This window comes from Peromyscus maniculatus, chromosome 9 (assembly GCF_049852395.1).
Source record: "Peromyscus maniculatus bairdii isolate BWxNUB_F1_BW_parent chromosome 9, HU_Pman_BW_mat_3.1, whole genome shotgun sequence".
Lineage (NCBI taxonomy): Eukaryota > Metazoa > Chordata > Mammalia > Rodentia > Cricetidae > Peromyscus > Peromyscus maniculatus.
In genome coordinates, this window is record NC_134860.1 from 97946776 (window position 1) to 97970595 (window position 23820).

At 42.2% G+C, this 23820-nt stretch overlaps 1 protein-coding gene across 7 annotated transcripts in view; it reads right to left on the reverse strand.

Annotated features, from left to right (window-relative positions):
* Positions 1-20556, reverse strand: part of Klf12 (KLF transcription factor 12) — a 433603-nt gene extending 413047 nt beyond the window's left edge. For 3 of the 7 annotated variants that reach the window (XM_015996732.3, XM_042285280.2, XM_042285276.2), the window contains exon 1: positions 19826-20068. The gene's annotated coding sequence lies outside the window, so the exon portion shown is untranslated. The other 4 variants (XM_076545456.1, XM_006978004.4, XM_042285277.2 and 1 more) reach the window with 3 other exon arrangements.
* Positions 20557-23820: the final 3264 nt, after the last annotated feature.

Consider the following 23820-nt stretch of genomic DNA (forward strand, 5'->3'; position numbering starts at 1 on the left):
CACAAGACAAAAGTTCTATCTGACGACAAGTTTCTGAAGATTTCAAGAGTCACCAAGGAGTAAAGAGGAATAATGAGAAACATACACAGATTTATACCCCAGCAAAACTGCTAAATTCTCAAGGTAATTAAAAACAAACAAACAAAAGAAGCTTTCCAAATAGAAGCTATCATTACAGCCATTAGAGATGCATCAAACACAATGAAAGGCAGCTTAACCCCAAGGCTTTAAATAGGCATTTATTTTTCTTGAGGTCATTTAGCCCAATGGTTCGGCTGTTCAAGGCCACCACTGAACCATTTCTTTTTCCTTTCCTTGATGTACCTACTAGGACAGTTTCCTTCTGTTGTTCCTGAGCTCACTGATGCAGGGAACAATGTCAAATATTACATCTATTATTTTCAAGAGTGTCTCACATTTTCTTTTCTTTTCTTTTTTTTTCAAGACAAGGTTTCTCTGTGTAGCTTTACGCCTCTTCCTGGAACTCACTCTGTAGCCCAGGCTAGCCTCGAACTCACAGAGATCCACCTGCCTCTGCCTCCCGAGTGCTGGGATTAAAGGTGTGCGCCACCACTGCCTGGCTGTGTCTTACATTTTCAAGAAACAAAATGAAAAATTTCCCATAGCTCTCTGCATTTCCTTGGGTGTAAAAAGGTTGGACAGGTCACACAGGGTGTCATTGTACAGGCAACCAAAGGAAAGGTTGATGGAAGGGGATAAAGAAGAAACAAAGGAAAAGGTGTGCCGATATAATTCAAAGAAAACAAATGGAGTAGTATCAAACTTATCATTACAAGTAAGAAGCCCAGGAAGATGCTGAAATACTCTACAGCACTCTTTCTCAACCTATGGGTCATGACCCCTTGGGGGTTGACCAACCCATCACAGGGGTCACATACCAGATATCCTGCATATCAGATATTTACATTATTATCCATAACAGTAGCAAGGTTACTGTTATGAAGTAGCAACAAAAATAATTTTATTGGTGGGGGGGGTGGCGGCAGCGGCGCGCTCACCACAACATGGGGAACTATATTAAAGGGTTTCAGAGTTAGGAAGATTGAAAAACACTGCTCTAGAGTGATGTGTGTAAAAGAGGAAATCGAACCGAAGTACAAGTCACTGATCTGAGAAATATTTGAGACCACTTGAGGATACGCAAGGATTCAGTGATGATTATACTAGCCAAGTCTTCCTAATATAAATACTGAATCATTCTAACCAAATAACAAGTGAATCAGAGTAGCAGTGGCACCTCGGAGAAGGACCCACGAGGAAAGGAAGCAAGAGGAAATAAGCCATTATGTAAATAGTCACGTCAAAAATAGATTACTTAGGTATGTGCAGAATAAGCTCTGAAGACTTACAAAAAGAGATAAAAATGTCATCCAAAATGAATCAACACAAATAAAGAGAACGAAGAGGAGCCAAAAGTGCTCCAAAGGATCTAACAGTTAAAAGAGAAGAAAGAAGAAACGGAAACACCCCCAGAGTTCTCCTGGTTAACCTTTTAAGAGTTAGACTGAAATGTGTGTCCAAACAGAAGCAGACAGGTGTAAATTGGGCCATGTAAGACACTTAAGATCAAGGAGGTCTGCGATCGTTAACCATGCTTGTCAACTTGATGGGATTTAAAATTATATGGGGGACCAACCTTTGGGTGTGTCTATGAGGGTGTGAGCAGAGAGGTTCAGTAAGGAGGGAAAATGCACGCTGTTGAAGTCAACACTTGTGGTCCTGGATCAAATGAAATATGAACACGTGATGCCTCCCAACATGGTCGTACAGCACAGTCTGGTTTGCCTTCCAGGGGGATGAGAATCAAGTAGGAAATATTTGTCCAATCACTTTAGGATAACTAAGAAAAATCAGAGAAATAAATGACTCACTAGAAAATTCATAATTAGAAAAGCAAAGAGACAAGCTTATGCTCCAAACCTTCAGGGCTCTGATGCTGACTCTCTTAAAGGTGATTTGCTATTGAAAGCAAAGCAGCACTTTATGTAGTTTATTCATTGGTGTGTATGTGTACATGTGTACATGTCCATTGCAGGTGCATGTGCACTTGGGGCCAGAGGTTCACACCAGGGCTTTTCCTCCACTGTCCATCTTCTTTTTGATATGCGGTGTGTCACCGAAGGTGGAATTCAGCCATTCAGCTGAATATATATATATATATGTGTATGTATATATATAGTGAGAAAGAGAGAGTATGTATATTCTTTACCCAAACAAGGATTTTGATTATATGTGTAATATTTACCAAAACAGACCACACTGTGACCCACAACAAATCTTAGAAAGAGTCTTAAAGGACTACAGCTATATAAAGTATGTTTTCTTTAAAAAAAAAAAAAAATAAGAGAATCAGTGAAAAATGAAATCAACAGCATAAAGATATCATTTAAAAAAATCCTCAAATATCTGAATATTGACAACATGATCCAGGATCTAAGATGAAATAAGAATGTAAAATAGCAGGTATACTGAATGAAATTTTAAATTAGCCATGCTCAAAGTATCATTTTTCACATTATATGATCACACAAGTTCTCAAATCATCATTCTTATCCATTTTAAAGAACTATAGAAATAGTGAATTCAATCTGTAAGGACAGACAGAATAAAATAAGAAAAGAAAGCACCAATGTAATGGGAATAGAAAAAAAAATTTTTAAATCAATAAGCAAAGGCTGGTCATTTCACAATTCCAATAAAGCTCACAAACTTTAGCCAGATTAATCAAAATGGAGGGAAATAAGAAAACTTACTGGACATGACTATAAGTGACAGAGAGAGATAGAGACAAAGAAAGTGGGATGGAGACAGACAGCTAGGGGATCATTGCTAGCCCTACAGACATTAACAGAAAAATAAGAGGTGTGGACATGTATCAATGCCTTCTGTAATGCAAATGGAAAAGTCATTACCTTCTAAGCCACAAGCTAAGAAGGCTCATCCAAGAAACAATGTCTATCAACTGTACAAATTAAATTTATAGTTTTTAAGTGTTCTGTTGATTTTCCAAACTGAATTTATGGTTTAAAATTGCCAGTATATCGATCCTATACGCTCATATGTGTGTGGGTATGTGCATGTGAATGCAGGTGCCCACAGGAGCCAGCAGAGGGAGCTGGATCCCAAGGATCCAGAGTTAGAGATGGTTGAGGGCTACAGTTGTGGGTCCTGGGAAGTGAACTCAGGTCCTCTACAAGAGCAGCTGCTGAACCATCTCTCAGTACTAAATACATAATTTTACATTAAAAAAAATTCAACCTCGGATTCGTTGATGAATTTTCTCATATTTTTAATGGAAAAATGTATCAATTTTACAAAAAGTATATTCCAAAAACTAGTAGATAGAAACCTAGAAGTAATTCAGCAAATGAACCAACTACAAAGGAAAACTATATCATAACATGTATACAATAGTAAAAAAAAAAAAGTAACGGTTTTAGAAATAAATTTAATTAAAAGAGAAATGACCATCACAAGTAAAATATTAAAATATTTCTGAAGTCTAAAAAAATAAAGCATGAGCAAACAGAAATTTGAGCATTTGTAAATCAGGATAGTACAATGCACTATAAAAACATTAAAATGTTTACTATCTCAGTTATATACAATTAAATGTAATTTATTTTTAATCATAATGGGTAGGTTTTGTTGTTTGCTTTGGATGATTTCTTGTCACAGGGAGGTAAGAAGAAGAGTTAAATATTCTTTGTACTTTAAGTACATCTCTGAGAACCGCTAAGGAAATTATTTATGGAAGATTGCCAGCAAAAGAGAATATATGAGAACATACGATATGACAGATGCAGAATTTATCTGCTCTAGGGAAAGGACACCAAATTTCAAAAACGATGACACCACAGTACAGCTTTGCATCTAGAAGTAAAACCAGACCCCTGCCTTTATATCACATACAAGTTCAAAGAGCACAAACAAGTCGGCAGCTATAAATCTAGATGTGGAGGACATGTGTATTTCACCACTGGAGAAGACCCTGAGATAAATAGGGTACCAGACAAAGACAGAAATGATTCACATAAAAATACTAAATGTTTTTATTAACAAGACAAGAGAGAAATGATTAATTTTTGAAAATTTATTTGCAATGCAAATATCAGACAGATATATAACAAATCTCCACAAAAAGGAAACTTACTGAGGAGAAAAAAAAATGGACAAAGCACATGAAAGGCAATTCTTAGGATAATCCCAAATTCCCTACAATGCAAAGATGTTCAGCATCCCTAGGCATTGGGAAATGGTAACTGAATTCCAAAGCACATGCCGCCATGCAACTACCAGAATGAAAAATGTCTACTTCCGCTAAAGAGGTTTCCAGGTAGGGGTACTTGCCTGTACTGCTGGGAAGATGGGGACTCTTAAATCCTTTTCCAAGCCATGTTATAACTCTCAAGAGAACCAAAGTCATGCGCAGATTTCGAGTGGATTATACCTCTATGATGGTCAATCTTAACTGTCAGCTTGAAGAGTTCTACAGTCATTTGGGGAGTGACCTCTGTTTGTCCACGGAGGGTTGGGGATTGTCTTGATTAGGTTACTTGAGGTAGGAAGTCTCACCACCCTGTGAGTGGCACCATTCCCTCAGCTGTGATGCTGCACTGTGTACAAGGAGGAAGTTAGCCGAACTCCTCTCCCTCTCCTTTCTAACTGTGGGTAGGATGTGACCAGCTGCCCCCATGTTTTGCTGATGTAGCCTACAACTGGGAGCCCAAAGAAACTGTTTTTCGCTCAAGCTGCTTTTGTTGGAGTACTCTATCAGAGCACCAGACAAAAGAAGCTAAGACGCTTTCCTTGGGAATCCATCACACAGGGCTATGAGGGTACAGCTCTAAAGACATTTCAGCACTGGCTTTCATGGCAAACTCTAGACACAAAATGTTGCCAATTAGTAAATGAACAACAGAGGAGACAGTGGAGGAACCATATATTTAGACACCACACCACAGTGCTTTTAATGGGTTCGTTTTGTAGCAGCTGCATTAAAAGGTTTCCCTTTGGCAGTACTGAATGAAAAAAAATGTGGAAGAGCTAAAAAAAGATCTCATTGTTGTAAGCAGTGACCAAAAACACCTTGCATCTGTCCATGTTATCAACACCTACAGACAGAAAGGAAACGATGGAGAGACACATAATGTTCTTGGGGCCTGACTTAGAGACAAAAGGAATACTGCTGCTGGGTAGAGAGGGCAGGAAAGCTAAGCAAAAGAGAAAGAAACTCAAAGAAACAATTGTACGTTAACGGCTCCATACATGCACACACATTTATAAATGTGTAAATATGTGTGTCTGTGTGTGTACGCGATAGGTGATTGAAGAGGCCAGAAGAGGGCACTGGATCTCCTCTGGCTAAAGTTACTAGCCGCCCTGAGTCACATGACATGGGTGCTGTGATCCTCTGCAGGAGGGTCAACCATTCTTAATCACTGAGACATCTCTCCAGCCCTAAAAACACTCACTACTTTTCAGAAAGTACCTATTTCAGAAAGACCTATTTGTGAGTTTGAATACTCCCCATGATGATGAGTTTCTACAAAATAAAGCTTACTTCCTGTGGATCTTGAGTTGTATTCCTTTGAAGTACTCATCCTTGAACAATAAAGTCTCATTTAAAGACCTGCAGAACTATCAGCGTGTGGGTTAGAAACAGGCCATTTAAATTGTACATATGTAGCATGCATACTGACAAAAAAATACATAAAGATAAGATGAAAAGTACTTTTAAAAGGCTGAAACACTAAACTTAAAATATCTGGGATGCATTTTAGGCACATTGATGATCTAAAGAAGGAAAGCAATCTGCCTCAGAATGTGCTAACTTGGCCTTTTCTGTGGACTGAGTTACACAGCTGTTTTCCAGATCATCGTCCTTTAGGTTGAAGCTCATGTTCTAGGGCCTTCCTAGAGTCGGCACCCAGCAGTAACCCTGGTAAGGGGCAGTGATAAACTGCCTCCCTCCCCACCTCTGGAGGACAGATGATTCTACCTGGACACTCCTCCAGATCACCTCAAGTTGCACTTTCCTATATGGAGTTTGCTTAGGATGCAAATCAGAAGGGGATAAGACTGTTGTGGAATATTCCTTTACATGGTGTGAAGATGTGTCACTGTGACTGGTTTAATAAAAAGCTAAATAGCCAATAGGATGAATGGCAGGGACTTCTGGACAGAGAGAGAGCTGGGAAGAAGAAAGGTAGAGTCACCAGCCAGATGAAGAAGAGGCAGGATGGGCAAAACAGAGTAAGGTAACCAAGCCACATAAAAGAATGTAGATTTAAAAATACGGGTTAATTTAAGTTATAAGAGCAAGCCTAAGTTAAGGCCAAGCTTTTATAATTAATAATAAATCTTCATGTCATTTTTTTCTACACATGGTGCCCAACGTATATTCACACAGGCCTAAGAAAGCTATATAAAAAAAAAAAGTCTGAAACAGTATCAAACACTACTTCCTGGTGACCATGGTCTCTGGTAGGCTCAGAGGCATACAGAGATGTGGCTACTTCCTGCTGTCTGGGGGATGGAGTCAGCTGCTGGTGCCATGCACCAGCATGATGCTCTTAGCAGAGCTACACCATCAGTTGACATAGCAGCTTAAGATTTGTCTCACATGATCAGAGAATTCTGCAGATGTTTAGTAAAGCTAGGTCCAGACACACAAAACCTCTAAAAAGGTACAATATGTTTTAAAAGTGTGTGTAGGCTTAAAAAAAGAAAAGAAAATGGGTATAGACAGTCATAGGAAAAATAGTTTATAAATAATAAAGTCTTTAAAGAGAGAATAAAATAATATAAAATGGATAATCCATGCAAAGATGGAAAATACAGAGTCTGGATCCTATATGGAGTCTTGTTGACTTTGAATTTTTTGAATGCTAATGAACAGCTGCTGAGAGACAGTGGATTGTAGAAGGGACTACTAAATCAAACCAATCTAGATACTTTAGGAATGCCTTAATTTTAAAATGGATGCCAAAAATGTATTGCTTAGGGGAAGAGGTTACGTTTTTGTTTCCACAGGAAATGAAAGGCTGAGGATTCATTCAAGATTAAAGACTATCAGGTTGGATGAGGGGAGACTCCCTGAAAAAGCTGACTACAGACATAAAGAAACAAACCTAGAAAAATTACAAGACAGGTGACATATATTTTACCTATTCAAACATAAAACCCAAACCACCTTTGCCTAGCTTGTATACAGCACACAGCCCATTCTTTGTTAATGTAGATATGCATGTTACCTTTGAAAATTGGTGTGTTTTCAGAGCAAGGGATCAGACAAAAGTGAAAATGGGTGGCTCAGGTAATCCAGCCTCTCAGAGGGCCTCTGCTGCAGTTTCCTCAGAGTTCTATATCCAGAAGAGCTTCAAGACTGCTGGCTAAGATGGTCCTGCCTCACAGACTATTCTAGCCTGACTTCAGATAAGTCCTATATTTTTCCATCCCACCAGGACTAGACAACAGCTAGCTCTCCTGAGACTTGACCATTATCTTTTTCTCAGGGTCTTCTGAAGATCCTAGCATCCCCAGACAACAGGAGGCAGTCTAGAAAACACAATGCTCACATTCCCAAGAGGTGGAGTGGGAAGTTTTTGGTCATTCAGTGGATTATGGATATTTGACATCATTTAGGGTGGTTGGTTACAAGTTATTATTGGTCATGGCCAGGAAAAAAGGCTAAACAAAGGACATTAGATTCAGGGATCTCTTTCTGAAGGGAAAAAGGGCAAATACCATATAGAAATGATGAGATAAAAGGGTAGATTGCTGCATCTACTTTTAAGCAACCACTAGTGTCAAATATTTTAAATTGGTATGGATTTCTGTTTATTGATAAAAATTGATGTTATTTTTGTTACAATATACTGTATATATATATATATATATATTTCTTTTTGTTTAAGGTATTGTACCTATGTAGCTCATTTAAAAATGTAATGTAAATCTCTAGCCCTTGAAAGTTATTATTACAACTATTCAGGACAATAAAGAAATGCAGTTTAGTAGTTAGTCACCTATGACAATCAAACTTGTAGTCATGTTAAGTATGATTTCCAGGTCATACAGAGATTTATTTTAGATATATAGGTAAACTTCAAAGATCTGCAGAATATGGCATTTAAAACATTTTAATAACATAAGGCTTTTCATGAGAGTGAGACCAGTCAGTACCAATAGGCATTGAAGAACCTCCATATGGAGGTTTCCTTTCTCTATGGCAAAAGCTAGCCATTTGAACAAGAAACTGCCCTTGCCTCGACTGCTGACAGTATGTTGGATAAGCAGGACACAAGAGAAAGTGACTGCTGAACTTTGTCAAGATAGTCCTTCAAAATTCCTGCTTCACAGAAAAGTCTGTCAGATATTCTAGGCCTGTAGGTCAAAGATGGGTGCTCCCATGTTACAGAGGAACCCTGGGGTGACTGTTCAGGAAGCCAGATGTCTCTATCATTTCATAGTTTTGGAAGGACTTGCTCTATACTTCCTGTTTACTCAAGTAATATTATATCCTTTTTCAGTCTCTGATGAAGTTGAGGACTAGATAGCTATAGTCAGTTTCCCTTTAGTCATGATAGAAAGTAAATTAGGTACAAAATTTTGAACTCATCAGAAGACAAATAATGGCTTATTTTCTCTAAATTTGCCAAATACTAATGGACTGGACATTGTAAATGTATGTCTGACACAGTAATTGTCCTTATTGTATACAGTTTTGCACTGTTAGAATTAAAACCTTTCCATCTTATTTAGACAAAAAGGGGGAAATGTTGTAGCATATTCCTTTACAGTCTTTGAAGCTATGTCACAGTGACTGGATTAGTAAAAAGGTAAACGGCCAATAGCTATGCAGGATATATAGCAGGGACTTCTCGACATAGAGAGCACTGGGAAGAAGAAAGGTGGAGTTACCAGCCAGATGTAGAGGAAGCACGATGGGCAATACAGAGTAAAGGTCACCAAGCCACATAAAAGAACACAGATGAAAATATATGGGTTCATTTAAGTTATAAGAGCTAGTTAGAAACAAACCTAAGCTATCAACCTAGCTTCATAATTAATAATAAGTCTCCATGTCATTTTCTGTGAGCTGGTGGCCCAAGGAAAAATCTGTCTGCATAAGACTGCATCTCAAGCAGATAGTACATCTCCCATGCACCACACAGTAGGTGGTGGGACTTCTTTTGTGTAAGGTGGTCTTTCAAAATTCTGGCTTCTTGAGGCCAAAGAAATGTAAAGAAGATCGTGTTGGAATGAAGTAAAAAACAGAAAAAGGAAAACTTGCACTAAAACCCACTCTTACTGGTGTTGGTAATCACAATTCCAGTTCTGGCTTTGTCACCTTCTGGTTTATTTTCCCCTCTCTTCTCTTAACAGCTGCGTCAATAAAATGAATACCATGTGTCCCTTCCACCTGAAAGGACTATCAAGACCAAACTCAAACCACCCAGTAAGCCACCAGGCACTCAGCACTTTGTAGTAGCCCATACATACTTCTCAAACATTCTCAACCCTCTTAATATCCAGGCTGCCTAAATACAATAAGGTTGAGTCTTCAGCTTAGAGGTTTACCATAATGTAGTAGTATGTCACACTAACGAGCCCATACTCTAAAGAGCTCAGTGTACAATACAAAGCCCACTGAGGCTCTGCAAAGGCTCATTAAAAGTTTATTTATCTCATGGTATACTGTCTCAATATGAAGATGATTATGTGGGCTTTCTGTATTTACACTTAAGCAGAAGAGGCAATGGATATCCACAGACTGTGACCTCTGGACTATCCACTCACCTGAAGCTTTCTTCCCAGACACTCTTTCCAGCAATACTTGACCCATCACAATGCATTGTGACTCCCTGTAAGTTTTGTCAGTAAGTCTTTCCTTCTATTGTCCCTACCCTTAAAACGAATTCTTTTTCCTACATTTACAACATATTTGTCAAGGATAAAAGTCCTATTATACTCCTGATGCCCTAGTTAGTATAGTAGAATTTCACAGAAGAGATAGGCTTGGATAAAGTGTGGGTTTTTTTTTTTTTTAATTTTATCGGTCTTCATTCATTTTGGTTTCTTTTCGCAGCTCAAATAAGACTTTCCTAAACTCATTAGGACAGTGTATGTCTTACTGGCCCTGCTTGTGCTAGGAAATTCCAGTTTTGGAAAAGAGAAATTTCTGGTGAGATTGCCAAGCAAAGACATTTGCCCAAACACACTAAAGCCATCAGTCCTAGCAGACAGGGGAGAAAGCACCACAACCACCAAATATATTTTGGGTTGCATTCATCATGCACATATTTACTTTTCTATTGAAAAATAAGCTTGGGTTGGTGAGTCGGCTCACTGTGTAAAGGCACTGGCTGCCCAGGCTGATGACCTGAGTTTGATCCTCAGGACCCACATAGCAGAAGGAGAGAGCTGATGCCCCCAAGTTGTCCTCTGACTGCCAAGTGTATGGAGGTGCCTATGGTATGTGCCTCCCAACACACAAACACCCAAAATGCACACATTAAAAAACACTATTTTTAATCTAAAAATAAGTAAATAAATAAACCATCCCTATCTATAGATGAGTTTCAGGACTCACCCACTAAAACCCTGAAATCTTTTATGTTATCCAGCAAGAAACAATTTTCTTCCTGTGTACTTTGTTCAAGCAACTTCCAGCACCTCACAAATTTTCTTCTGTAATTTTCTACACAAGCTTTACTTTCCTGGTCAGATTTCCACCTCATAAATGATCATTTCAAACTCATTATGCAGCATGCTTACATATACAAGGGAGCTATAAAAAAGTGGAGGTCAAACGAGGATTGCAACATTCCTTCTAAAAATAATGTTTTGTTACTTTTACTGTCCCCCTGCTTTAATAGTCTTGTCTACCGGCAGAATGGACATTAGCCAGAATTTATTGCTCTACTATTATCACAACCGTGGAGCTTCCTGCAGAAGCCTCCTTCTAAAGTCACTGTTTGGGGGTTAGGCCTTGTGATTTGTTTTCGTATGTGTAGCAGCCAACCACTGGCTTCTCTACTGGAGAAAACGCTGTGGCAAAGGTGGTAAACCAAAATGATCTATAGCCAATAAAATAGCACAGTCTGCAAACAGTATTTATTTGTATAATATTACCATGATTGCCCTATTCTTTGAGACTAGCTCTGGAATGTCACGTTAAGTGCTTATGGGAGCCAAGAGTACCTAAAGTTCAGGGGCCTTCTCAGGTTCCAATCTCCACTCTACAGCTAACCGGCTATTGGCTATCAATACATCGCTTAACTCTGATCATAATTTGCTAACAACTCCAGAAAACAAAATCATAGTGTAGTACTCAGTTCCAGCTCCTTGGGGGGCTGAAATGGGAGGATTGCTTGAGGCCAGGAGCTCTGGGTTGTAGCAGGCTATGCTGATCTGAGAAGAACATCAAGTTCGGCATCAATACAGTGAGTGCCCAGGAGTAGGGGACCGCTGGGTTTTGTAATAGGGGTGAAACGAGTCCAGGTTGGAAATAGAGCAACTCATGATATCAAATACATAGTAAGACAGAAATCATTGCACAGCATCCATAGCAAAATAGAAATAACATAATACAAATAGCTCATACCTACATCACGCCATTTGATATAGGATACACATATTATATGGCAAAAACACAGATGAAACATCAGTGAATACTTGTTCACTAAAGGAAGAAATTTCTGTTTTAGAATCAAAACTTAAAAAAAAAAAAACCTCAAATATGTGAAAGTCCAGGGAACAAATTTAAATTTTAATGACCCACTAGTCTGCAAAAAAGGAAAATTACAAAACCCATAATTTACGCATTCTGTTAAGTACAATAATTAAAATGCAAAATTTTTTATGTTCTGTAACTTTAGTCTTTTTCACATTCATCAGTTACTTCCATTCTTCTCATTCAATAAAGATGCATCACTCTCTGCATTTAATGACTGTTGTCCACGCTACGCATCAAAGTAACAAGCCCTGTTGCTCATAACTAGAGGCAGCACTTTTACTTTCCATTCATTTTGTTAAAATACAAGTTTCAAAGTCATTTTTTAATCTATTGTCTAAAGTGGCAAAGTTGTTGGGAGAAGGGCTGTTATTTGGCAGAAGAACACCATCCACAACAGCCCGAAAGATTCATCCATTAAATATTAGTAAGTCAAATGCAGTGTGCTAAAGATAACTGAACGGCAGCACCACACAACCAGTCATGGGCTGATTACTTGAGAATCAACCTTTTATAAAGCTGAGCATAACTGGTATCTGTTTGCCAAGAGAATAATTACATAAGCTGACGTATCTGTCTAACCTGTGCATCATAGAGGATGAACCACGACAATGAGTCCCTTTCATTTTGTTAGTGTGTTAGTCAGGGTTTCTGTTGCTGTGATGAAACATCATGACCCAAAGCAAGTTGGGGGAGGAAAGGGTTTATTTGACTTACATTTCCACATTGTAGTCCATCATGGAAGGAAACCAGGACAGGAACTCAAGCAGGACAGGAATCTGGAGGCAGGAGCTGATGGAGAGGCCATGGAGGACTGCTGCTTACTGACTTGCTCCTCATGACCCACACAGCTCATATTCCTGTAGAATCTAGGACCACCAGCCCAGGAATAGACCCACAAAATAGTCTGAGTCCTCCCTATCAATCACTAATTAAGAATAATTAAGAAAATGCCTTACAGTTGGATCTTACGGAGGCATTTTCTCAATTGAGGTTCCCTCCTTTCCAAGTGTGTCAAGTTGACATAAAACCAGCCAACACAGTTCATATTCACCCATAAAGGAGGCATCAACACACTGGAGCACAAGCATCTACTGACCATTAAGCACATGCAAAATTTTCCACTGGATGCTCTCTGTATACGTTGATCCTCAAACCCACTCTGTTGAGATAAGTTGTTTTGGGTTTTTAATAGGTGAGTAAACTGAAAGAATTAACTTTCCTGATTCAACAGCTAAGAACTAGGTAGTCTGATGTTTTACATCCTATCTTGTTTGATCCTAGCACACTACAGGGCTTCTTTGAACAACAAGAATTTTTTGTAAGTTCTGGAAAAGGCGTGAACAGAGGACTGTCCAACTGATGGAGCTGAATGTGTGCAACTGGAGAGCACCAAGTGGGTTAGGAGGGAAAAGACTACGGGCAGGATATTTGTCTACTGAATGGGCTGTGGGATGGAGGGCGTGGGGACTGCCCTCAAATCAGTTCTCTCAATGAGTGTTTCAGTATTTACATGGTAGCCATCATGTTAGGCTCTCTGTGAGAAGAAAGGAAAAGATCCACAAGGAGTGTATGTACTCTTTCTCCTCTCAAGGTGTTTGTTACTGGAAGAAAACAAAGCAAACAGGCAACAGAAGTCCCATATGCAGGACCAGAGAACACAGACTGGAATCCGGTGAATTACAAAAGAGCAGGTTGTAACTACAACAGAATCCCACAGAACATGATAGTGATGCTCACAGTTCTAGTTTCCACCCAAACAGGAAAGAGCTGAAATGCATTAGATGGTGAGGTCTTTGGAGCGTGCTTCTCTGGGCTCTTAAGATGCTAGTGTTTATGCAGAGTATAAGTTGAGTTTGTTGTTGTTTCCTTAAATTGATAAAATATTGCTGGGGAGAAACGACAATTAGTGGTCTTCATACTCTCAAATTTGTGTATGTAATGAAGCACACATGGTTGGAAAACGTGACTATAAGTAAAACGTGCAATAAATTTTCACCAACCGCTCCACTGCTACCCATAACTTTTCACTGCGCTCTCTAAGCCATGCATGAGACACAGCTTAATTACTAGAATAGGTGGAGATATGCAGTTCTGTTCTCCATTCTACAATGAGTCACAAACAAGAATTAGGTTTTTCTCTAAACAGGTTGACCAGCTAATAGAAACTCCAGGAAACTCCTTAAAAAATTCTAAAGATTTTATTTTTTTAATTCTATTTTTACAATTTGTGTATATGTGAATGTGTTTATTTGGTGTTTTTTGATGTTTTGTTTTGTTTTGTGAGACAGCGTCTCTCACTGAACCAAGAGCTCAGACTGGCTAGACTGGGCTGGCCAGTAAGTTCCAAAGATCCACCCGCTTCTCCCCTATATCTCTGGTGTTACAGATATGTCGGTGCTGAGGATCCGAACTCAGGTCCTCACGCTTGTACAGCAGACACTCTACAAACTGATCCACCTCCTCAGCTGCAAGGTATTCATTCTACAAATAATCCTTGTTGATTACCACTCTCAGTTTTCCCTACATGTCATTCAAACGTGTTCCACATATTTCTGTTTTGAAAAGCTCAGATGGGTCACCTACATTACACACATGATAACAAGTTGGTTACTTTCACACCAGTTCCACAGAAATTTCTTTGTAAGACTTGGCTTCTTCAAGGTCACACCGCAAGTCTCTGGTAGGGGTGGGAAGGGATGGAATCCATGACCTTGGACAGTCGGTAGTTGTCTACTCACCCTTGGAAACTCCTTCTCCTTGTGTGTCACTTATGAGTGTCACTTTGAGAAGCTGAAATGCTCATCTCTTTTCTTTAGTGGGGAGGGATGAGTGGAGGTCCAGAATAGTCATCAGTCAAATTGGTCACAACCCCAAATGCCTTATAGTTCTCCAGAGTGACTTCTATTCACATTACCTCATGTAACCCTCACCATGGTTCAAAAAATTGACCAAGGTCATCTTGAATCAGTAAGCAAGAAAAACAGACTCAAATTGAGACATGTCTGCTACCAAAATGTGCTTGCTCTTAGAGGGCACCTGACACAAAAATGAGTGCATTGCTTTTTATTTTCAGTGTTTTACAATGATCTATCCAGATTGTCTTCAGGCAAAAGCACACATATAAATTTACAGTAATTATCTTGATTGTTCTCTTTAAGAAAGGGTGGGTTTTATGTTTTCTTATGAATTACTTTATATTCTTGTATAAATTAGCTTGTTAATCTTATTGTGAGAGTAGCTTTTTACTAAAAGCAGAATCTGGTTAAACAGACCTGCTGAATATTTCCTGTGTGTGGTCACATTTTACTATAATTATTGGTCATAATGGCCATGGTGTGAGGGGATAAGATACCAGTGCAGACAAAGAATATGAAAACACATGCCTAAATACAAATACTAAATATATGCATAGCAAACTGACATATGTAATATATACATATGTATCATCACAAAAAAATTGTGAGAAGCTACATACTCTGAAAGCCATAGTAACTGTTGTATCTTGGCCATAATTTCTGACAAAGCCAGTAGGCAATAATCATGCATTCAATGGACAAGAAAAGTGTCTCTGAACACTCCAAATGCTTGTCCTCTCATTTTCCATAGGTAGCAGGACCACCATAAAGGCTCTTTGCTACTCTCTCAGGATCTAGACATCTAGACAGCACTGCTGTTTGGACCAGCTCAATAAGTACACAAATGTATACGCACAGATATGTACTACCAGCGAGTGTTTAGCACTAACTGGAATATCTATATCACAACCTGTCCACCCATGCCACCCATGGCATGGAACATTAAGGAAGAGAGGGTGGAAAGAAGGTAAGAATGCTGTTAAATGCAGTCATCTGCACATGACTCGCAAACTCATTGCAGCTCATTGCAGCTCCGCTTACTCGCACAAGACTTGTACAAGGTCAAGCCAACAAGATCGGTCAGGAGAGGACGTGAACTTAGAAAGGAGTGTGTTGGGGGTGTCCATAGGCAGAAGGAAGAAAGAGCTGCTATGGATGGAAATAATGGAGATACATTGCATACATGCATGAAATTGTGAAAATATAAACTCTTCTAAAATAACAAAATAAATAAACTGCATGTCCGAAAATCTGTAATGAATGTTTCAAAAGAGGCTTTAAGGTGAGTAAAAAGAAGAAAGAGTATCAGAGCCCCTCTTTCACTGAATAGCCTATAATCTGCTGGTAGAGCAAAGCAAATTTTATAGGGCGGTATAATTACTCAAGTACCACTTTGTGACAATAAACATCCAACCAAGAAATCCTTTTGTAACCTAATTACTGAGAATATATAGAGAAAGCAACCATTTAACCCAGAGCATGTGTCTACCACAAGAACTCAGTAGCTGAAGCCAGATTGGGTGTGGTTTGTGTGGGCCCTCAAGAAGGAATTCTGGTGGACTGAAGTCACTGGGAGTTAGAACCCAAGAAGGTCTGACAGAGCCACAGGCAGCTGACCTTCCAGGCACAGGGCAAGGCCCATCTGTCAGCTCCCATTCTGCATCTGGGAGTGGAGAGGGTGTGGTAGATGAGTTAAGGCTGTGTGGTTAGAGGGTGTTGTCAGGGACTTAATTTCAATGTTTTTACCCTTACATTTTTATGCACATTTAAAACTAAAGGCTGTGTGAAACTCACAAGCTGAAAAATGAAAAAGTTTTCAGGGTTTTTGTTTTTTCTTCCTTTTTCTTTTCCTTTCCTTTTTTTTTCTTTTTCTTTTTCTTTCTTTCTTTCTTTCTTTCTTTCTTTCTTTTTTTTTTTTTTTTTTGGAAAATAAGCTGGGTGTGGGGGTACATGCCTGTTCTGCACCCAGAAGGTGGAGCCAGGAGGAGCAGGAGTTCAAGGGCACTTACAGAGTGAGTGAAAGGCCTGCCAGGGTTACATTAAAAAGAGGAAAATGAAGTTAAAAATACAGGTACTTCCAGTCTGCCAGGGTACTGGTTTTTAAAATGTAAATGGTCCAGACAGAAGCTGTCATCCATTTCAGAACTTACAAAAATGAAAGTTGTGTCCTAAACAAAAAGACATCAGTGGTATTGATTTGGAGATTCCTAGCTCTTGTTCATTAATCCACCAGCAAGTACAACAGGTAAAACATCCATACTACTAATAACAGTAATAATTATGATGTTTGTGCCATTACTAATTTTGTGCAATTACTTCATATTAATACACACACTTCAACTACATTTATGAACCCAAAACACTTAAGAATGCCTCTCCTAAATATAAGCAAACAAATCATCTGACACCCCAATTTTATAGAACTCTTTTAATGTTATTTAACTTACACAAATATGAAATTTGGTACTTTTTATTTTGTATTTATTGGAAAAAATGCCCAGGACAATTGTATGTTGTCAGCTATTTTAAAGTATCACATCCCTGGATAAGGCTTCTCACAACTCCAAATTAACCAACACTTCCCGGTTGAAATGCCCTCAGTACAGACCTGGAGAACTCAGGACTTAAATCACTTTTGCTAAGATAAAACACACAGATTTTAAAAAAAAAATTTCATTGTGTTAATAACAGACTGCTTCATGGCATACCATTTGACACTCAGAGGCTTTGAAAATGTGTTTCCCCTTCACAAGAAGTCAAAAGAAAATTTCTGTATGACCAGAACACTATAGACTCTGGGTTGTGTGCATGCTCTGAGGACTGAGCCTCAAGCACCCTAGGAGAAAGGGTGCTCCCACTGCCTCACTTTTGGAACACACAGAAGCAGCAGCTGGAGTAAACAACCAGTCAAGAGTTGCTAAGGTCAAGGTCTCAACAGCTAGACCAGGACCATTTCCTCCCAGATAACATGGTTTCTTGAAAAGGCCTTTCTAGTAGGAGACAATTTTCCTTCAAAAACAGTCATAAAAAGCATTCCCCCAATAAAGTTGAACTGACCAAAGTTTCTTTGAAATAAGTATAAGTAGTAGACAAATAACTGGAAGCCTTCAGCAATCAAGAGAAATCCTTGAGAATGTGTTGTGGACCCCGACACAGCTGTATTAGCTAAATAGATGCAGCTCATAAATTATTGAGTTTTCATGTGAAAATATTTTAATTGTGCTGGTTTAAGTATATTTCACATTAACTATGAGTTAGCATAACAAACCTTTTTTTCTAAATGCATGATATGTTCTTGCCAATTTTTAAATGCTCAAATTGCTCTCTCCCAGACTCAAATGGGCATACTCTGTTCAGTCGAGTATCAAGATTGACCAGGCAGCATCGATAGAGACGTGACTTGGGCAATTGAAATGTCTGTCTTCAAACATCCTATTTCTAACAAGAGTCTACAGTTAAAATTTTTCAAGCCTAAAAATATACTCTTTACGTAACCAATCTCTACCTGTTTCTCTTTTCTCTCTCTTTTTCAAATGAAACCAATATCCAACGAGGACCTACAGGAAGACCAAGCTTTTTTCTAAGGGAGGAAGGGTCCCCCTGTGGTAATTAAATGCCAGTCTTAAAAGCATGTCTTGTTTGACAGTTTATTTTCTCATCAAAGTGACCATTCCTATTCACATCAGAAGCTGCTGCGTGCTGAAAGCCACCAAATGTCTTTCACAGCATTTACTTATCCAAACAACTCTCTCCTCCACTAAGAAAGGGGCATGAAGGCTTCGAGGTGGATTTGCAGAATGACGTGTACTTGATTGGCAGATGTCTAAGAAGCAACTAGATGCACACGCACTAAATGTAAATAGATCCTCTGCCGGTCTCTCCGGTGTTACAGGGAAACAGAATATTAACGCCAAGTTAAAATATCCTAGTGCTCGGTGGAGAATTCTATTAGCCAGCAGAATTATTTAAAACAATCCATACAGAACAGAGACTTAAGCCATCTGTACAGTTAAATTAGAGAGCTGACAATACTAAACACAGAAACTGTTTATCCAGATTACACATTCCGTTGTACTAATACTCTTTAACTCAACAAAGTCAGCTTTTATCAGCCGAATTAGGGCAATTACTAGTAAAGTATGTAAAAGTAGACGAGCAGGGGAAGGGGGCAGGGAGGCTACAGGACATCTAACAAAGGAATTGGTACTTTTTCCAAGCATTTTCCTCAAACGCACGGAGAAACAAAACTGTTGACTGCACCCCACCCTTTCCCCCAAAGATAAAAGTTTGCAAAGTTCTGAGAGGCAGTTCTCCACCCGACAAAAGCAGGATTGATTCTCCCGGTAGGAGAGCATCTAACAGGAACACCAACTAATGCGGAGGTCAAGTCCTAGCCTTCTGAGCTGAGCGTCTTAAGGCCAGAAGTGGCTCCTAGGCCAGCTCCCCTGGCTTCTCGGCCCAGGTGGCCTTACAAAGTTGTCCCTTGTCAACTCCAGCCAGGTCCTTCGGAATTGAAAATAACAGCCACAGGCCATCCCCTGGCTACTCCCATGGACCAGGCACGGTAGCAAGTGACAGTTCCACATCATTACGACCAGAGACAATAATGAATGTAGCGCCAGGACCACGATTCATGCCAGCAATGTAATCTCCTCCTTAACCCCTTCCCCTCCACTCCCCAGTGCTCACACACTGCCCGCACAGCCCTGGTGCGGCTATTCATCCAGCCCATCCATTACTGAGGACCAACTACTTCCACGACACCCCCCCCCCAATCCCCACCCCCCCCCCACCACCACCAATTCAGCCCTGGGGATTTATTTCTCATCCTTGGCAACTGTCAGGCAAACACTGCAACCAACAATTCCAGTCGGGGAAGCAAAGCATTTGCTTAATTCACGTTACTTGCTAAGTTCTTTTTTAAATGTTTAGGGAGTGGGACAAGTAACCTCCCTCTTTCTTCTCCGCGAATCCGACCGCCGCTCCTGGCTCGGCAATAGCATCGCCCTTCCCCGGCCCCCTCCCGCTTCCCAACACTTTCCCCCCATTTAAGAACACAGACCAACCAAAATGATTTAACTTGAGCAGATGACAGAAGGAAAATAAAACACGTTAAGAGAATACGATCTGATTTGGGATGGCAAAAAAAAAAAAAAAAAAAAGGAGGGGGTTGTTTATTTTGATAAAAAACGGAATCGGCACAGACCTGAACAGAAGCTGCAGAGCAGGAGAAATTGTTTTCTTTCCCTCACACAGAGTCCCCCTCTCTCTCGCCCTTTCTCTCTCACACGCGCGCGCGCGCACACACACTCGCACACACACACACATACACACACGGCGTCACCCGCGCACACTCACACGCACACGCACAAGCAGAGCCTCTCAGCTGCTCTCTGCAGTTCTCAGGAAATGAATGGGGGGCAACCCAGGGAACTGTTGTACTTGCAAATGACTTACCCAGATCACATGATGCGCTAAATGTAGGGTGGGCCGGTGGGTGGAGGCTGCCGAGACGCTAGCCCAGGTCTAACGTGGGGAGCCTCGCCAGGCCCGCATCGAATTACCCCGGGGCCCAGCCGAGGGGGTTGCAAGAAGCCGCTTCTCCTCCCTTTGCAGCCCGCAGCTCAGGAAATCGGAGAGGCGCGGGGGTTGGGGCGGGGTGGGGTGAGGTTGGGGTGTGTGTAGGGTGGGGTGGGGGGTGAAAACAGAAAACCCCAACAAAAGAGCTCCAGGTCCTCCTCCCCAGAAACAAAGCCCCGCCGCTGCGGGCGAGCCCCGGGGTGGGGCCGAGGGCGGGGGCGGCGGCGGGGAGGGGCTCGCTCAGCAGGCGCTAAGTCGCTTTATTGCCATAAAATGGGGCCCCGAGCCGCTCCGCCGGAGGATTAGGAGGCGGGCTCTGAGTGTGATGGTTGAAATCCCCTGTGGGAAACTAACCCCTCCCCGATCGCAGAGGTAGAACGCAACACCCACTGCCCAGCCCTCGCCTTGCCAGCCTGGCCAGCGGCAGGGGGTGGGTCCGCGGAGCCACCACCCCGCCCCGCCCCACCCCGCCCCACCCCTACCCCCGCCCCTGGCCCTGGGCCTCTGCCGCGCCACCCTGTCACCTGCACCACCTCTCTGCGGCACCCTAAATAACCCACGCATGGCCCCTGCCACTCCTGTAGCCGCAGCCTGGGGGGAATTCTAGGGGTCGCGGAGAGAGGAACCCCTTGATGGCAACTCTCCGGGGCAAGACTCTTGCAGAGCTGCCACCAAGTCCCCCTCTTTTGTGTCACCACGCGCCTAGGCAGTCTTGGGCAGAGAATTAGGAGACGATTAGAGCGGCCAGCCTGCGTGGCCCTCGCCCACTCCCCACCGCAGCCAGGGTGGGTGGGGGGCGAGCGAGGAGGGGGCCCCGCGCCCAAGCTGTCCCCGCGGCTCACCCGCGGCTAACTTGGGAAAGGTGTGGGCGGAGCCGGCCGAGTCTGCGGGGTCCGCCCCCGGGCGCCCGGCGGCTTGGGCAACAATGGGGTCCCGGCGGGGGCTGCCCCGCGGGTGGCGCGGGCCAGGAGACTCGACTAACGCCGAGGGGGAATCATTGTTTGGGTTCGAGTGTGTGGCACGTTGCGGGAAAGGCAGGGGCGCCCCGCTGGCCGCGATTCACCTTGGCGGGATGAATGGGGGCGAGGTGCGGGTGTGTGCCTCTCTCGGCAGCGCTGGCACACCGGGGCGCCTGACCGCGCGGGTTATTTAGGAAAGCAGTGAAGTCGATGTCGCAGGGTGGAAAGGAGGCTCGAGCTGAGCTGGGACCCCAGCCAGGGCGCCGGGGACACGAGCAGGGACAGATCGGTGCTCGGTCCTCAGAGGGGAGCCGGGCGCTTGGACGCCATCCCGGGCGGCCCCGCCTGCGCGCACCGGGCAGAGGATCCGCGAGATTCTGGGCGGGGAGAGGGAGGAGGCGGCTCCGCTGTTCCCGCCGCGGCTGCGAGGACTCGGGGTCAAGCCGCCCGGGAGGGTCAGCGGGGGCGGGGAGCGGAGGAAGCGGAAAGGGCCCGGCGGGGTGCAGGAGTAAGGCTGGCCCCGGGCGGTCGCTGACGGTCAGGGGGACTGTGGGTACCACTTTCTTGAAACCTAGGTGAGCTCCTGGGGCATGACACCCCTACCCAGTGCCTCTGAGCCGGCCGTGCGTGGGAAACCGCCCTGGAGGTGGGAGGCTGGAAGGGGAAGTTTGTGTTAGAGAAAGAAAAAAAAAAAAAATTACAGCTCTGTGGAGTGGAATGGGTTGGGAAAAGAAACCGTGGGGAGGCCGAGAAACAGGAAATGAGAGCGAAGGAGCAAATTCGAGCCAGGAAAAGCCAGTTTCTGCATCAGTGTGTCACCGTGGCATTTGCCGAGCACTTAAGGCCCAGGTGCGCTATTAATGAAAACAAAGGCGGGGCACCGGCTGGTTGGGCTTTGCCCTTGCCACGTTTGCTGCAGGAGGCGAAAGGGAAAGGTGGTCGATCCAGAAGAGGACTGGAGCAGTCCTTTCCTAGTCAGGACAGGATGTATCAGCGGGCCCAGAGTCCTCTTAGCAGTCAAACGGGATTGAGAGAGACAGTGTGTCCCAGTGTTACGGTTTCTAAGAAGAACAAATGAGATAAGTGTGAAAGTATCTGAAATTTGTGTGGCACACTCTTCCAGAGACATAGCTCTAAATGAGAAAACAGCGGGAGCAGGGAGCTGTGGGACTCAGGCCCCCAGAGAGGAAATGGGTCCTAGAGGCTGAAGGGTTCACTGCTGCAATGGGGGGGGGGGGGTCTCTGTTCCAAAAACTGGCAGCTGCAAAACCGCGACCTGATCTGATCTTGGTCCGAGGGAAAAAGCCCCGCTCCACTTTCTTGCAGAAAGAACGCTGCAAACCCAAGTTTGAACAATTGCAGAATATCAACAAATGTGCATTATTTAAAGGAAGATCTCTCCTCTCCTGGAATCCCTGTAAAATTTCCCTGCAGGTGGGGCTGGGATAGGCAAGGAGTGAATTTAACTAAGGATGGAAGGACGATCTGAGAAATTATGTCATCTTGGCAGTTCTTGTGCTAAGAGCTTTCGCAGAGAGCTGAGTGCCGAAGCATATCATCAATATATTCTATAGTGAACACTTCTATGCGCGGGAAAACAAAATGCCTCCTCCCTGTGGCAACAGCCTTAGGCGGGTTAGTCAAATGATGACGTTTGAAACTTAATCTGCAAGAATTCATTCCAGAAGGAGAGGGAAATTAAGGGCCGGTCAAGGTTAATGTCTAGAGTCTGAATAGGGCATATGGTTAGAAGGAAGTAGATCAACTGTTAGGAAAAATGCTAGCAGCATTTTGAAAAAAAATAATTTTCAGTAGGGATTGGAGATGTTAAAATATGGCGACTCCCCAGCTTTGGGGCGGGGGTATGAAAAGGAAAATACAGGCTTGGAAGGGAGGCTTATCCTGCGAACAGGGATGGGTGTGGAAAAGCAAACACGAAGAACTGCAAAGGGATGAATGGATCTGTGTGTGTGTGTGTGTGTGTGTGTGTGTGTGTGTGTGTGTGTGTGTGTGCAAGCCTTTGTTTCTAATGGAGTGTCTATCACTTCCTCGGTACAGAACTGAAAACTTGAAGTGTGAACAGAAGGAAGGGAGGCAAGGAAAAAAGTCCTACCAGAGAAGGACGGGTATAATTTTTGTTGTTTAGACCTTTCTACTTTACTGTGAGTATTCAGGGATGTAGAAAATCAGAACAAGTAAAAAATAGCCAAGTTCTTTTTGTCAAGAGTGCACAATTCTGATATTGAGAAAAATTTCTGAATCTTAAGACTTCTTCGGGGCTGAAACTGTTTATGAAATCTAATCCCACAGGAAACTTCAGTACTATTTAAAAGCAAAAGCTTTGGGTCAAGGATAATGGCCCATTCCCCTACTTACTTCTTACTTGGTCTTTAACCTGAAGAAAAATGAATTACCAAAAGGATAAAACGTATTATTTTGAGCTACACACGATATACACATTGTATTTTATTTACCCAACACAATGTCCAGAAAAGAAGAGAAAGTGACAAAATCCTGCTAGGCACATAATGTAAGTGACCGGACATCAGTTATATAGTAAAACTAACAACTGGAGGTTTTTAAATAATAGGAAAGCAGACAGTTCTACCCACAACCCCCTCCCCCACCTTTTTTTTTACCTCATACTTAACTAGTAGTAATT